The sequence below is a fragment of the Pelodiscus sinensis genome, unplaced genomic scaffold (genome assembly GCF_049634645.1).
Source record: "Pelodiscus sinensis isolate JC-2024 unplaced genomic scaffold, ASM4963464v1 ctg35, whole genome shotgun sequence".
NCBI lineage: Eukaryota > Metazoa > Chordata > Testudines > Trionychidae > Pelodiscus > Pelodiscus sinensis.
This window is the reverse complement of record NW_027465908.1, coordinates 7,051,857-7,065,926: the sequence shown is the minus strand read 5'-3', so window position 1 is coordinate 7,065,926 and position 14,070 is coordinate 7,051,857. Positions and strand designations below refer to the sequence as shown.

The 14,070-nt window shown below is 52.1% G+C and overlaps 1 protein-coding gene and 6 non-coding genes across 10 annotated transcripts in view; 3 read left to right on the top strand and 4 right to left on the bottom strand.

Annotated features, from left to right (window-relative positions):
* Nucleotides 1-14,070, bottom strand: part of LOC102461677 (uncharacterized) — a 185,343-nt gene that overhangs the window by 95,028 nt on the left and 76,245 nt on the right. The window lies entirely within an intron of this gene.
* TRNAY-GUA (transfer RNA tyrosine (anticodon GUA)) lies at nt 557-646 on the top strand. Its single transcript is given in 2 exon segments — nt 557-593; nt 611-646. It is a non-coding gene; the product is annotated as a tRNA-Tyr (tRNA).
* On the top strand, nt 3,805-3,876 carry TRNAE-CUC (transfer RNA glutamic acid (anticodon CUC)). Its single transcript has one exon. It is a non-coding gene; the product is annotated as a tRNA-Glu (tRNA).
* Nucleotides 8,461-8,565, bottom strand: TRNAR-UCU (transfer RNA arginine (anticodon UCU)). Its single transcript has 2 exons — nt 8,529-8,565; nt 8,461-8,496 (listed from the first exon to the last, which is right to left on the bottom strand). It is a non-coding gene; the product is annotated as a tRNA-Arg (tRNA).
* Nucleotides 10,799-10,871, bottom strand: TRNAV-AAC (transfer RNA valine (anticodon AAC)). Its single transcript has one exon. It is a non-coding gene; the product is annotated as a tRNA-Val (tRNA).
* On the bottom strand, nt 11,466-11,538 carry TRNAK-UUU (transfer RNA lysine (anticodon UUU)). The gene has a single exon. It is a non-coding gene; the product is annotated as a tRNA-Lys (tRNA).
* On the top strand, nt 12,596-12,667 carry TRNAE-UUC (transfer RNA glutamic acid (anticodon UUC)). The gene has a single exon. It is a non-coding gene; the product is annotated as a tRNA-Glu (tRNA).

The following is a 14,070-nucleotide window of genomic DNA, read 5'->3' as shown; positions in this document are numbered from 1 at the left end:
ATCCCACCAGGTTTCTGTAATACCAATGATATCATAGTTGTATTTATTGGTTAGCAATTCCAGTTCTTCCTGCTTATTACCCATACTTCTCGCATTTGTATATAGGCATCTAAGATACTGATTTGATCTTGCCTCCCTGTTGTGCCCTGACCCTCCTTTCTCCTTGCCATTATAGGCCGTAGTCCCCCCCATTTCCAACCCATCTCCCAGTCCCGCACATGCAGCACTTACCTGTGGGCGTTGCTCACCTGCCCCCAACAAACCTAGTTTAAAGCCCTCCTCACAAGGTTAGCCAGTCTGTGTCCAAACAAGGCCTATAATGTTAAACAACGTTGTTTGCTTCTATCTTTTCTTTATTCTTTATTATTATCTTTACAATAAATGTGGCTTTTTGCCTTATCCCCCTCATAAGATCCTGCTTACTTTTATTGGTACAACACCTGTGACAGCACCTGTGCGCTTCTGCCCCTCATCAGCAATGCCATATACTTGGGGGAGCACGTGCCCCGAGACTTATAGAAGGGACTACCTGGACTAGCCACTCTTAGTCAGGCTCCCTTTGATAGCTCAGCTGGCAGAGCGGAGGACTGTAGTGTGTGCTTGGCAAGTGATCCTTAGGTTGCTGGTTCAACTCCAGCTCGAAGGAGTAATTGTTTTCCCTCCGGCCTGGCCTTAGCAGAAGGCAATCAAGGTGGTTGCCTTGGGTCCATGTCTTCGGAGCTCTCCACTGCAATTGAGAGAAAGATTGTGGGTACAAGCTGCCAATCACATTTCTTGGGCTGCGCAGGTTCTCTACACACAAAAGTTCTTTTGGAACAATGGCCGTTATTCCACAATAACACTGCAAGAGTCTACACAGCAATTCCGTTATTTTGAAATAATTCTGAAGTAACAGATGGCTTATTTCGACTTCTGCAAACCTCATTCTACAAAGAATAATGCCTGTTCCAATTAGCTATTTTAAAAAAAGGCCTGTGTAGCTGCGCCACTGCTGCTAGTTTGAACTATCCCCTCCCCGGGGCCATTCTAAGTTATTCTTCCTGGGGCTCTAAATCGAGGTAGCTCGTCTACACCGGGGAGCCTGCCTCGGACTATTCTGAGGTTTCCCTGCAGTGTAGACGTGCTAGTTTGAAATAAGATATTTTGTAATAACTATTCAAGACCAGCTTATTCCAAAATAAATGTGCCGTGTAGTCGAAGCCAGAAGGATGAAGCAGAAGGAGGGAAGCCAGAAGTGCAGAGGCCAGCCTGAAAACTCAGTATTCCATATGGCTACACACAGAGATTTGTAGCTCAAAGCTGGAGCTGCTGTGGAAGGAGGTGAAGCTACAGAAGCTGACGGGGGACAATCAGCGGGCGGAGGGTTATTTTTTCTTCTCCCTGTGCTGATGTGGCGAGAACTGAAGAGAAGAAAATCCTCTTCCCTTCTCCTCAGAAGATAGAAAATGCAGCTTGCTCCTCTCTCTCTGGTTCTACTAAAGCTGGATCCCAGGGCTAGACTTTTTCTTTCTAGAACCCTGGTGAAAGCTGAAAGTGAATTGCTTGTAGACTTAGAATGTGAGTTAAAGAAGGGCATCACCTAGCATGGGGCTTGAACCCATGACCTGAGCTAGCCAGCTTCCATGTTGCAGTATACCCCCATCACAGGGCCATCTCTCCAGTGACAGGTAAAGAGGCCTGTTTCAGGATTTCTTTTAGCACAGCAGCAAGGGGCAATGGAGGAAAATCAACCCCCTCTCCAAGCTTTGTTCTCACGGCACCAAGTGCACTGCAGAAAAAGCCCTTGTGTGTTAAAGGGCATCGGGGAGCCCAGAGCAGAGGGATCCCCTCAACACACAAACACAGTCCCAGCCCCAAGACTCCCCCCATCCCGAATCCTGTGCCCAGACTTCTCTACCTTCCACATCCTCACCCCTGTCTTGCACAAGAGAGCGTCCACACTGCCATGAGAGCTCTTGCACAAAAGCACAGCGTGCATGTGGAAGTGTGGACGTTTTCTTGCGCATGACTTGTTCCACAAGAACCCTTGCGCAAGATGTTCTTGCGCAAGAAGCCGCGAGTGTAGACATAGCCTTAGAGATATATCTGAAAGGAGATGTTAATACAAAGTTATAGGAGAGTGATAATATTACAGGGAATTATCCACAGTTGTCTGTATATGCAAATATATATGCAAATATCTTCTTTCACACTGATGGGCATGAATACAAAGATTAAGGCAAGACTACACAACACACAGGCCCTATGTAAGTCAGTTCTGCTGATGTTAATAAAATGCAATATTTTCCCCATTACTAACCATATGACAGCAGTTTTAATGAGGAAGGGCAATCCAGGAATTTAACTACTAAAACACATCTCAGCAGAAATTGCGGAAGAGGCTCTTGCACAAGAAGGAGCTGTCTACGCTGCCCCTTCTTGCGCAAGAAAAACGCTTTTGTGCAATGCCGTTACATCTATTACTTTTCAGGAAGAACGGCCTTGCACAAAAGGGTTTTTCTTGTGCCAGAAGGGGCAGTGTAGATGCTCCTTCTGGCACAAGAGCCTCTTCTGAAACAAATGGTGGCTCATTAGGTATGTAAATGATGCTCAGCGATATTCCATGCTTAGCCTCATTTGCATATTACTCACGCAAAAAGCTGCGAGAGTAGACATAGATCTAGGCAGGTTAGGGTGAGATGTGAGGAGGCGCCGCTGGGGTTGAGGCTCCTCAGTGGTGCCTTGGCAGGGACCAGGGCATTGCAGCCACATAGGCCAAGGCCAATGGCAGCACCTCCAGCCTCTGGGACGTCTGTGGCCTTTGCTGCAAGGGGACACAAAACCAGGTAAGGTTCCCCTCTGATGCCCAGATCCCCCAAGACCCGGCAGCCCCAGCTTGCTCCAACACCTTCCGTTCTCCCCACCCGCTCTCCTGGCCACACATGGCACTTCTTGGTGCATCTCAAGCCAGGCCCTGCAAGGAACCACCGGGGCAGGAGCCAGCCCTTGGAGCTCGGCTTGCACCGGAACCGGCAGTTTCCCACCACGTCTCGCTTGAGAAGAGGTGACTTGTTCCCCTTCCTCTCACCTCACGTCTCCCTTGTCTCCATTCCGTAGCGCTGCCCGAGAGGGAGCTTTCCCAATCTCCACTGGTATTTCCTGGGGCTTTGTGTAGGGGATTGGGCTTGGCCATCTTCTCTGCTGGAAATGCCTCTTCTTTGGAAAGCAGCTCCCAGGAGTTCATGGAACTTCTTCTTCTCAGCTTGGAAAAGGGACAAGCAAGGGGCGACGGGACAGGGGTTTATGTGATGATGACAGGGGTGCCAAAAGCAAATAAATTATTTTTTCGCCTACTTAAGAACCAGGGTGACAGAATGAAACTGGTAAGTAACCGAGTTAAAGAGGAAGCATTTTTGCACCCAGTGGAACTCCTTGCCAGAGGATGTTGTGAAGGTGAAATCTACAAGAAGGTCCAAAAAAGAACTGGATAATTTAATGCAGGAAAGGTCACTCAATGGCATTTCACCAGAATGGACAGGGCAAGTGTCCCTAGCTGATGTATACCTGAAGCTGGGAATGGAGGGAGCACTTAATAACTGTCTGTCCTGAGGATTCCCTCCGGACAATGAAATTGGCTGCTGTTGTGAGACAGGATCCTGGGCTAATTGGAAAACTGGCATGACCCAGTCTGGCTGCTTTGATGTTCTATTTGGCTGTTCTTGTCCCCTCTGGGCAAGAGAGAATGGACCCCCCCTCATCCTGAAGTGGACAGAAAATGGCCTGCGAAAGGCTAGTGTAGGTGAGCAAAGAGCCTTGTTTTATGAGTCCCTGATGGTCTAGTGGTTAGGATCCCGCACTCTCACTGCTGAGGCCTGGGTTCAATTCCCAGTCAGGGAAACCAGCTGTAACTTTCCCAAAACATGTCCCTAGTCAATCTTCTTCCCACATGTTACAGCAGCTGAGACCTAGCATTGGGTTAACCCTAACCCCTCCCCCTTGGCTGGGCACTGCCTGGATTCAGGCCTCCTCAGTGCCAGCCTAAGGGCTCTGGAGAGCACAGGGCAGTTCCAGGGGCAGAGTCCTTTCTTTGCAGTAGTTCAAACCCAGCCCCTTGGTTTCAACTAACTAACATTACTCATTTTTTGCCCTCTGTGCCTACCTCCCAACCTCAACATACCCCAACACCCCCCCTTCCCTCTCCCTCTCCCCCTCCCCTTGCTGGTAACACAAACAGGACTTTTCCCTGTTGAAAGAACAAACTCTCTGGTTTTTATGTGGGGAATGTAGAACTGGGTAGGGGCTGGGGAAAGACCCTGGGAGGGGGAGGAAGCTGGGAGGAAGGGCTAAGGCTGGGGCTGGGGCTGGCACCTTCCTCTGATGGTCCCACTGCCTCATGTCAGTGGCCTCAGCAGCAAGAAGCAAGAAGCTGGTTCAGGGGAACTTGAGCTGCTGGGCCACTGAAGCAGGCCCCCAGCAGCAGCCTGTGTGCAGGGCTCACACGCTCCAGGCCTCCCGGTCATATTGAGTCTCCCCGTGTGGCTTGGGCTCCAGAGCCTGCCCCCAGCTGGTGCCTTGAGGTAGCCACTGCAGCAGCAGGAATTTGGGCATCAGGTCCCCTGCTTTTGGGGACAGGAAGCCAGGCTCAGGCCCTTTTAGCCACTGGAACTGGACAGGCTGGATCTTCCCCCTACCACATCTCTGCCCTGCTTCCTGCAAAGCTCTCAGCCTTTTGCTTGTTTCTGCTTCCCTGTCCATAGCAGGCAGCTAAAGGAAGGGAAGTCAGCGAACCAAACACCCCTGTGGCCAGCATGGGACTTGAACCTATGACCTTGGCGTTATTAGCACCACACTCTAACCAACTGAGCTAAGCGGCCAATGAAAATGCAGCTCACCAGTGGCCCTTTCAAGAAAGGCGCCTCAGGCAGCAGCAGGGACGTCTCTGAAGCTGCCAAGGGCTCTTCTCTGACAGGGCCACTAGCGACTCATTGTGATGTGGGCTGGCTAGTCCAGCTGGTTTGAGGGTTGGCCAAGGTGGCTGGCGGCCGGCAGACCCAGGGCAAAGAGGCAGCAGGAATCTCTTGCTGCCAGCACCTTGCCTCCCAGCTTCTTCCCTGCCAGCAGCAGCTGCAGCCCCTTTCGGCCACTGGGTCAGCCCGGGAAGGGAGGCAGGAATGGGGCCTCAGATTCCATGGTTCCGAGTCCTGAGTGCTGCCCTTGACACCAACCACCCCTCACTCAACTGGGCCAAACAGGTGCCCCAGTTCATGCCCACTGGGACCTGCTTTACTTGGTTTCCTTCCACCCAGAGACCCCTTCTTTTCCAGGGCTGCAAGGAGCATCTCTCGGATGCTTTCTCATATCCCAGCACAGGGCCATCTCTCCAGTGACAGGAGACGGGGCTGGTTTCAGGATTTCTTTTAGCGCAGCAGCAAGCAAGGGGAGATGGAGGAAAATCAACCCCGTTTGCAAGCTTTGTGTGACAGGAGGGGTGTGAGCTGTGGAGCCCACCCTTCAGAAGGGGCATTTCGGTTCACCCAAGGGCAGCAAGAATTCAGGCCCTTAGGCAAGTGCATTGGGGACAATGTGTGAGCCATCCGATAAGCATTTTCTGCTCCTACTGGGGAAGGCAGCTGGGCAGGACCAGCCTGCAGCCCACGTCCCTTTCAGCCCCAGGTGCAGGAGGTAACAAGAGGAAACAGAGAGGGGAGGAAAGTCCATGACCAGAGCCTGCTCCCAGCAGTCTGGCCCTGCGCAAAATCTACGCATGATGGAGCCTCTCCCAGCCGGGCGACGGCCTGTTCTCTGCAAAGTGCTCAGCTGTTTCATTTTTTTGCAGGCCCATTGTCTGTGTCCCTGGTGGCTTCATTTACAGTTTCCAATCTTTACATTTGCATCCCTTTTTGGAAAGAGGGTGCAAGTGTAAACATACCCTACGTAGCGAGAGTTGGCCTCCATCAGTTGAACCTGGCTGTGTCCCTACTTCAGGAACCCAAAGGGAGCAAAGAGCAGAAGTACTGGAAGCTGGTGGGGTACACTCTGAATTTGATTTAGTGAGTCTTAGTTGGACTTGCTAAATCAAACTCCGGAAGATTGATTGTGGCCATTCCTCCCCTGCTGAGCGCGGTTCTTGTTCTTCTGCACAGAACAGCCCATGGAGACCAAAGACCTATCAATGGGCATTCAGATCACACCCGTGTTGGGAATAGAAACCAGACAGAGCAGGTTTGAACTTGTTTCAGTTGAGAAGGGTTTGCCTGGCTTCCCTGCATTGACACAGGAATTGTAGTAATTTTAGGAATCCTTGCACAATAGAAATCCAGAATGCGACACAACCAGAGATGCAAAGGTTTTATTGAAGTTGATCAACCTTCCAGGGAAGCACTTGGAGTTGTACCAAGGACCACTTCACCTGCAATTAAACACTTTACCACCAAGCTATACCCCCAGTACACTTAGGTGCTTACATCCAGTGTTAGGAAATTGGCTGCAGGCAGGACTTTCTGCAGGAGCAGGTGGTGCCTTGCACACATGGTGGGGGGAGGACGGCCCTCTATGGGGTCATACATCTGTGGTGTCCCCCAACCTATGATCAGCATGATGCGTCACGATAGCGCATCATCCCCTGTGCTCCCGCCTGCCCCATGTGTGTTACAACCTCACAGCACTCACCTGATGTTCCCTCCCCGGTGCCTGAAGACATTTGGGAGGCCTTCTGTATCTGGGGGACCGGTTCTAGGGTGAGGGTCACAACGTTCCAGGAATCCTCCTTATCCTTATCCTGGAGCTGCTGGTCAGCAGGCCGCTGCTGCCCAGGTGTCTCCATCCCAGACTCCACAACTGTCCCTGGAGACAGGGGTTCCCCAGGACTAGGTCCAGTTCCTCACAGTATGCATGCAGAGTATCCAGCAGCCACTTCCCTGCCTCTCCCTTTGCTGCTCTTGAACTTAGCCCAAGAGCCGAGAAACTATGCTCACCAACTCAGAAACCTCTGGGACTCCTCTGCCACCCAATCCCTCATGCCACAGAGAGCTACAGAGCTGTTTCTACCCGCACATCACCCCCCCTGATTTTAGCGAATCGGGCAAGAAGGTATGCTTTACCCCAAACCATACGGGCACACTCTTGCCTCAAGTGCGCTTCATGGCAGATGTGGACTTCCCTCACTAATTTTCACAAAGGTGTTCAGCGTAGATAGTGGTGAGCATAGCTGCTTTCCAAGCAGTTGACCTGGGTTTGATTCCCAGCCGATGCAATGTGGGGCTGTAGCAGCATGGCACTTTGCAGAGCTTTTACTTTAACCCTGAAAAAACAGGCACAAGTGGGTACTGCTGCCTCTCACGGCCTTTATTCCTCTCCAAGAGGCAGGAAGTGCTTGATCTTAGCCAAACAGCGGAGAAGCAACGCTGTAAGGCAAGAAACGCAAGGACAGTTCTTGGTTCAGCTCCTGGGGCTATCCTGAGTGTCTGGCAGCCACTTCCCCTCCTCTCCCTTTGCTGCTCTTGAACTTAGCTCAGCAGCTGAGAATCTGCACTCACACACCCAGACACCTCTGTGACTCCTCTCCCCCCAGCTTCTTTGTGAACCCTCACTCAAGGGTTTCTAGGTGGGAGCTTCTAGGAACTGGCATTCCCATCTGTAGGGTGGGTCTGGGAGCCCCCAGCCTTTGGATCCATGTGAGACGTGATCCCAGGGGAACCATCTCCTGGAGCTTCTCCTTGTCCCATGGAGCTCAGGGCCGGGGTCTGTATGCTGCCAACGGGTGTAAGACATGGCAACATTTCTCCTTCCTCTGCCGGAGAGGGAGCCAGATAGTTCCCTTGAGACCACATACAGATGGGGCAGGGTCTGGAGAGGTGAAGCCACTGAATGGAAAAAGCCAGGAGAGCAGAGTATCAGCTACCATCTGAGATACCCAAACATGTGGCAGTGTGATGGTCCCATGGGCTACGTCTAGACTGGCATGATTTTAACGGAAAAGTTTTCCGTTAAAAGCATTTTCGGAAAAGCACGTCTAGATTGGCACGGACGCTTTTCCGCAAAGGCACTTTTTGCGGAAAAGCGTTCATGGCCAAGCTAGACACGCTTTTGCACAAAAAAGCCCCAATCACCATTTTCGCGATCGGGGCTTTTTTGCGCAAAACAAATCTTAGCTGTCTACACTGGCCCTTTTGTGCAAAAGTTTTGCGCAAAAGGGACTTTTTCCCGAACGGAAGTAGCATAGTATTTCTGCAAAAAGCACTGATTTCTTAAAGTAGGAAGTCAGTGCTTTTGCGGAAATTCAAGTGGCCAGTGTAGACAGCCAGCAAGTTTTTCCAGAAAAGCGCAGTGTGGGCCAGCAATGCCCTCCTCCCATGACTGCGGGGCCCCACACGGGCCGGCCCTGCTTCTGGGAACTGTCTGGACTCAAGCCCACCCCAGTTTCACCCTAAGGATTGCCTGTTCTGTAAAAGCTGCGCCCTGGAAATGAGAAAGCAGCTAAAGTGACTCTGGTGGGACTTGAACCCACAGCCTTTGAATATCTAGCTGGGCTCATATTAGCCACAGTAGTTTAGAAGTCCAACGTGCTTTCCATTGCACCACAGAGCCTGACAGACTGCAACACTTGATATCTCCACTCTCTGCTTTGCAGCATGGCAATTGCTGGGGGAAAAGAAAGGGGAGCCAGGTCTGTCTAATTTGGAAGAGCAGATAGGAAGAGGGAGGGGGGCCAATGAGCCCTCACCATGGAAAATAAGGGCTAAGAACTGAGCTATAGCCATCAATATCACTGCCTCTTGCATGCTAAGAAAGCACTCTACCACTTGAGCTAATTCCCCTGCCTGCAAGAAGTGCATCTGCCTCACCCACCTTGTTCCGGAGCCCACAACATCGCTGCGGCTGCCCGAGGCTCCTTTCTGAAAGGGCCACTTGTGAGACTGACACCCGTGGGCCGGCTAGCTCGGAGGTTTAGAACATGGTGCTCATATCACACAGATGCGTCTTCATAGCAAGCCCCTTGTTTTAAACCATAACGTGCTCACTAAACCTCATGGCGCGAGGAGTGAGGGGCATTTCAGAATAGCGATTTATTTGGAACTAAGTGCTGTGTAGCCAGCGCCAAATTACAAAATAGGCTATTTCAAAATTGACTCAAAATAAGCTACACAATTGCATCGCTTATTCTGAGCTATGGGATGCAACCGTAGTGAGATAGACCCCAGCTCTGCCCCCAGCTCCTCTCCCAGCTCCCTGCCCCACCCACCGTCATGCTGACTCCCACACTACCATGGGGCTGTTTGCATTGGCTCTTCTCTCTGGATCCAGGTTTAAGCCATGGCAGGGGGCTGGGTATAGGGGAATCTGAGTGTGGGAGGGGGAGTGTGCGTTCTTCTGGCTCAGCTTTTCCCTTTCTTCTACCCCAGGAATTGCCCTGTTGGAAAGCAAACAGAGGCGATAAAGGAAGGGTGGTGTTGAGATGAGTTGGAGGGCTTTGTGAAGCAATAGAAAGCGTGTTGGACTTTTAAGCTGTAGTGCTCAGTGTGACCCAGGCCAGTCATTTAAAGGTTGTGGGTTAAAATCCCCCCAGAGTCACTTTAGCTGATCTCTGATTTCCAGCCTGGCTTTTACAGAACAGGCTGGACCTGCGCCTGTTGCGTGATGGGAGTGACAGGGAGCTTGTGATCCCAAGACCTCTGTGTGAGACTCCCCTGGGGGGGGTCACAGCTCACAGGAGAGAGCCCCTTCTCTCCCCTGGCCACCCATAGAACTGCTGGTTCAGGAAAAGGCTGATTTGGAAGGAGTGTTGGAAAGAAGTTATTTTCCATGGCGGGGGCTCAGTGGCCCCTCCCTCTTCCTACCTGCTCTCCCAAAAGAGACAGACCTGGCTCCCCTTTCTTTCCCCCCAGCAATTGCCAGGCTGCAAAGCAGAGAGTGAAGATATCAACACCCCCCATCCCTAATCCGTCAAGCTCTGTGGTGCAATGGAAAGCCTGTTGGACTTCTAAGCTGCTATGGCTAATATGAGCCCTGCTAGACATTCAAAGGCAGTGGGTTCAAGTCCCACCAGAGTCACTTTAGCTGCTTTCTCTTTTTCAGGGCACCTTTTACAGAACAGGCAATCCTTAGGCTGACACAGGGGTGGGCGTGAGTGCAGACAGTTCCCAGCAGCAGGGCCGGCCCCTGTAGGGAACCGCGGTCGTGGGAGGAGGGCATTGCTGGCCCGCAGGGATGTGGGCAGGCTGGGGCTGCGGGAGCCAGGCACACAACACCTGATGGCAGCTGTAAGGGATGCCACACGCCCCTTACATCTGCCATCAGGCGCCCCCATTGGTTGGAGCTCTTGGCAGCTTCCCAGCTCGCCCATGCCTCCCTCTGGCCCTGCCCAGCAGACCCCAGTGAGGGTGGAGGGAAGGGCTGGTCCTTGGGGTGGTTCTGAAAGGCTGCAGGTGCTGTTAGACCATTTTGTCCCTCCCTGTCTGTCTCCTACTAGTGCTGAGCAACACTCAGGCTGTGTCTACACTGCACTGCTCTTCTGGAAAAAGCTACACAAATTTTGAAACCCCAATTTCTGTAGCTTTTCCAACATTTGGCCTGGGTGCAGTGGGCAAGTCACACAAGGGAAGCAGCAGGCAGAAACAGCCCAATGCACCAGCCTCCCAGGGCAGGCAAGGCCAAGCAGCTGCCTGGCCTGATTCCTCTCATTTCCCCAGGCTGGCACCAAGGGGCATTCTCAGTTCATGTCACTCCCCTCTGTCATATGGGATTTGAGGTCATCCCAGAAAGAGGCTGGTCAGTAGCAGCTGCACTTACCTGGGAGCAGCAATGGGAGACATAGCTCTTGTGTTTCTGTCTGGCTTTGAACCAGGGACCTTTTGGGTGTTAGGCAAATGTGATAACCACTACACCACAGAAGCACTCTATAATGATAGAGCTTGGCTGACTGTTCTGTTTCCAGCTCTATCTAACACCCTACTCTGCAGGGGAGGGGATGCACCTTGTGAACACTCCACCTCTTGTTCTCAGGGAAGCCACTAACCCGAGCTGCCAGCTCCTCATTTCCTCACCAGCCCCTTGAGATTTGTAGCTCAAAGCTGGAGCTGCTGTGGCAGGAGGTGAAGCTACAGAAGCTGACAGGGGACAATCAGCAGGCGGAGGGTTATTTTTTCTCCCCCCTGGGCTGATGTGGCTAGAACTGAGGAGAAGAAAATCCTCTTCCCTTCTCCTCAGAAGATGGAAATTACAGTTGGGTCTCTCTCTGGTTCTACTAAAGCTGGACCAAGGAGCAGCCCTAGGTGGGCTGCAGCAGCTGGTGTCCCAGGCGAAATGCAGTATCAGCAGCCCCCACCCACCCACCCACCCATCAATGAGGTGACATCATCATCAGGCACCCCATGATGTCAGCCTATAGCCACAGGCTGCCCCTGGCTGAACTCCATGACTAGACTTTTTCTTTCTAAAACCCTGGTGAAAGCTGAAAGGCTTTTGGATTGTGAGTTAACAAAGGGCATGGTCCAGCATGGGGCTTGAACCCACGACCCTGAGATTAAAACTCTCATGCTCTACCAACTGAGCTAGCCAGGCTACATGGTGCATTGCTCTCCATTACAGGGCCAGCTCTCCTGTGACAGGCGAAGGGGCTGGTTTCAGGATTTCTTTAGTGCAGCAGCAAGGGGCAATGGAGGAAAGTCAACCCTCTTTTCAAGCCTTGTTCTCATGGCACCAAATGTGCTGCAGAGAAAGCCCTTGGCTGTGTCTAGACTGGCAAGTTTTTCCGCAAAATCATCTGCTTTTGCGGAAAAACTTGCCAGCCGCTTAAATTTCCGGTGAAGCACTGACGATCTCATGTAAGATTGTCAGTGCTTTTGTGGAAATACTATGCTGCTCCCGTTTGGGCAAAAGTCTTTTTCCGAAAAACTTTTGCGCAAACGGGCCAATGTAGACAGCAGAGATTTGTTTTCCTCAAAAAAGCCCCAATCGTGAAAATGGCGATCGGGGCTTTTTTGCGGAAAAGCGCATCTAGATTGGCACGGATGCTGAGGGAGGGAATGCTGGGCGGAGCACAGTCTAGATGTAGTCTAGACTCATGGGCGAAGGGACAGCGTTTCATGTAATAATGACGGGTGCAGAAAGCAAGAAGAATTTTTTTCTCCAACTCAAGATCCCGGGTGACAGAATGAAACTGGTAAGTAGCCAAATTAAAAATAAACAAAAAAGAACCATTTTTGCGCCCAGTGGAACTCCTTGCCAGAGGATGTTATGAAGGTGAAATCTACAAGAAGGTCCAAAACAGAACTGGGTAACTTAATGCAGGAAAGGTCAATCAAAGGAATTTCACCAGAATGGACAGGGCAGGTCCTGAGCTGGTGTATTCTAGAAGCTGAGAATGGGCGACAGGAGGGATCACTTGACAATTGTCTGTCCTGAGGATTCCCACTGGGCAATGGAATTGGCTGCTGTTGTGAGACAGGATCCTGGGCTAGTTGGGCAACTGGCATGGCCCCGTCTGGCTGTTCTGATGTTCTGTTTGGTTTCTGTTCTTGTCCCTTCTGGGCAATGGAAAATGGACCCATGTCCTGAAGGGGACAGAAAGTGGCCTGTGAAAGGCTAGTTTAGGTAAGGAAAGAGCCTTGCTTATGTGTCCCTGATGGTCTAGTGGTTAGGATTCAACACTTTCACTGCTGAGGCCTGGGTTCAATTCCCTGTCAGGGAAACCAGCCTCATCTCTATTAATGATATCTGCCAAGTTGTTGCCCTTTTCCATCACAGGGAGGGCCAGTGGGTTGAGGGAGGGGAGGGGCTGGGGTGCCAGAGACACTCCCAGCAGCCAAGCACATTTCTCAGGCAGCTCCTTCCCTGTGCAGGGGGCACAGGTCACACGCCTGGGTGAATAAGAGCTTGTGGGGACTGGCCGGGGCTTCAAGCAGGCAGCTCCCATTGGCCACAAACAAGCTTGGAGCAGGGACCAGGCATGAAGCCTTTTCCTCTACAGCTGAGAGACACAAAGGGCCCAGCAGCCCCTTCTCTCAGCTGTGCGTGGGGGCAGGGCGAGCAGGGAATCTGCCTGAGGCTTCTTGCTGCCATGTTGGGTGGCTTCATGGGCTGGCCTGTATTGCCCAGGCCTGGCTTAGAGGGAGGGGCATGATGACATGCAGCCCGGCTGCCAAATATCCTGGACAGAGAATTACAGGCCATACAGGTCCCTATCATATCCCCAACATTTCTGCCCTTAATAGATGGACCTTTGCGGGCAGGCCCAGACGCTCCATCCTCTCACTCAACTCCTATCACACACTCGAGCAGGGCAGCCCCCAGGGGTAGGGCTGAGCCATGGGGTGCTGGGCAAGGGGCAGAGGCTGCAGGAGCTGAGAGTTTCCCTAGAGCTCAGGGACCCATAATGAGGCACCAGGCCCCTGTCTCTCTCAGAAGGTGCAGAAAGGGATTGACTGGGGACTAGGAGAGTGGCTCAGGGGCTGTGCAGCTTGTTGCCTTGGCGAGGGGTGTGGCCAAAACTCAGGCCTCACTGCGAGTTGGATTTGAACCTGTGCAGGGAAACCCTATTGGATTTCTAGTCCAACACCTTAACCATTCAGCCATCACACCTGTGAGCACTGCCCCAGGGCCAGGGAAACTGGTAACTAATCCCAGTGCCCAGGCCTCACCTCACCTGCCCCACAGAATTCACACAGCAAACCTGGCTCCCGGCTACTTTCATAATAAAGTATTTTAAAACAGCGCCCGGACACGATTATGCAAATGTAGCACGGGATATTTAAATCCCTATTTCATTTACAATTTTGAATGTCTCCATTTGCATCCCTCTCCTGAAGGAGACTGCAAGTGTCGACATGTCCTGGGTGTTGCAACCTCCCAGCACTCACCTGATGTTCCCTCCCCGCTGCCTGAAGCCGTTTGGGAGTCCTCCTGCGTCTCCTGGAGCTGCAGGTCATCAGCGTTGTCATCCTGAAGCTGCCGCCGCTGCTTCCCAGGTGTCTCCATCCCAGACTCCACAACTGTCCCTGGAGACAGGGGCTCCCACACCCCGGGATTCGGTCCAGTTCCTCTCAGTATGCACAGTGCTGTGGTGCTTCCCCAGAGCGGGACCTGCCCTCACGG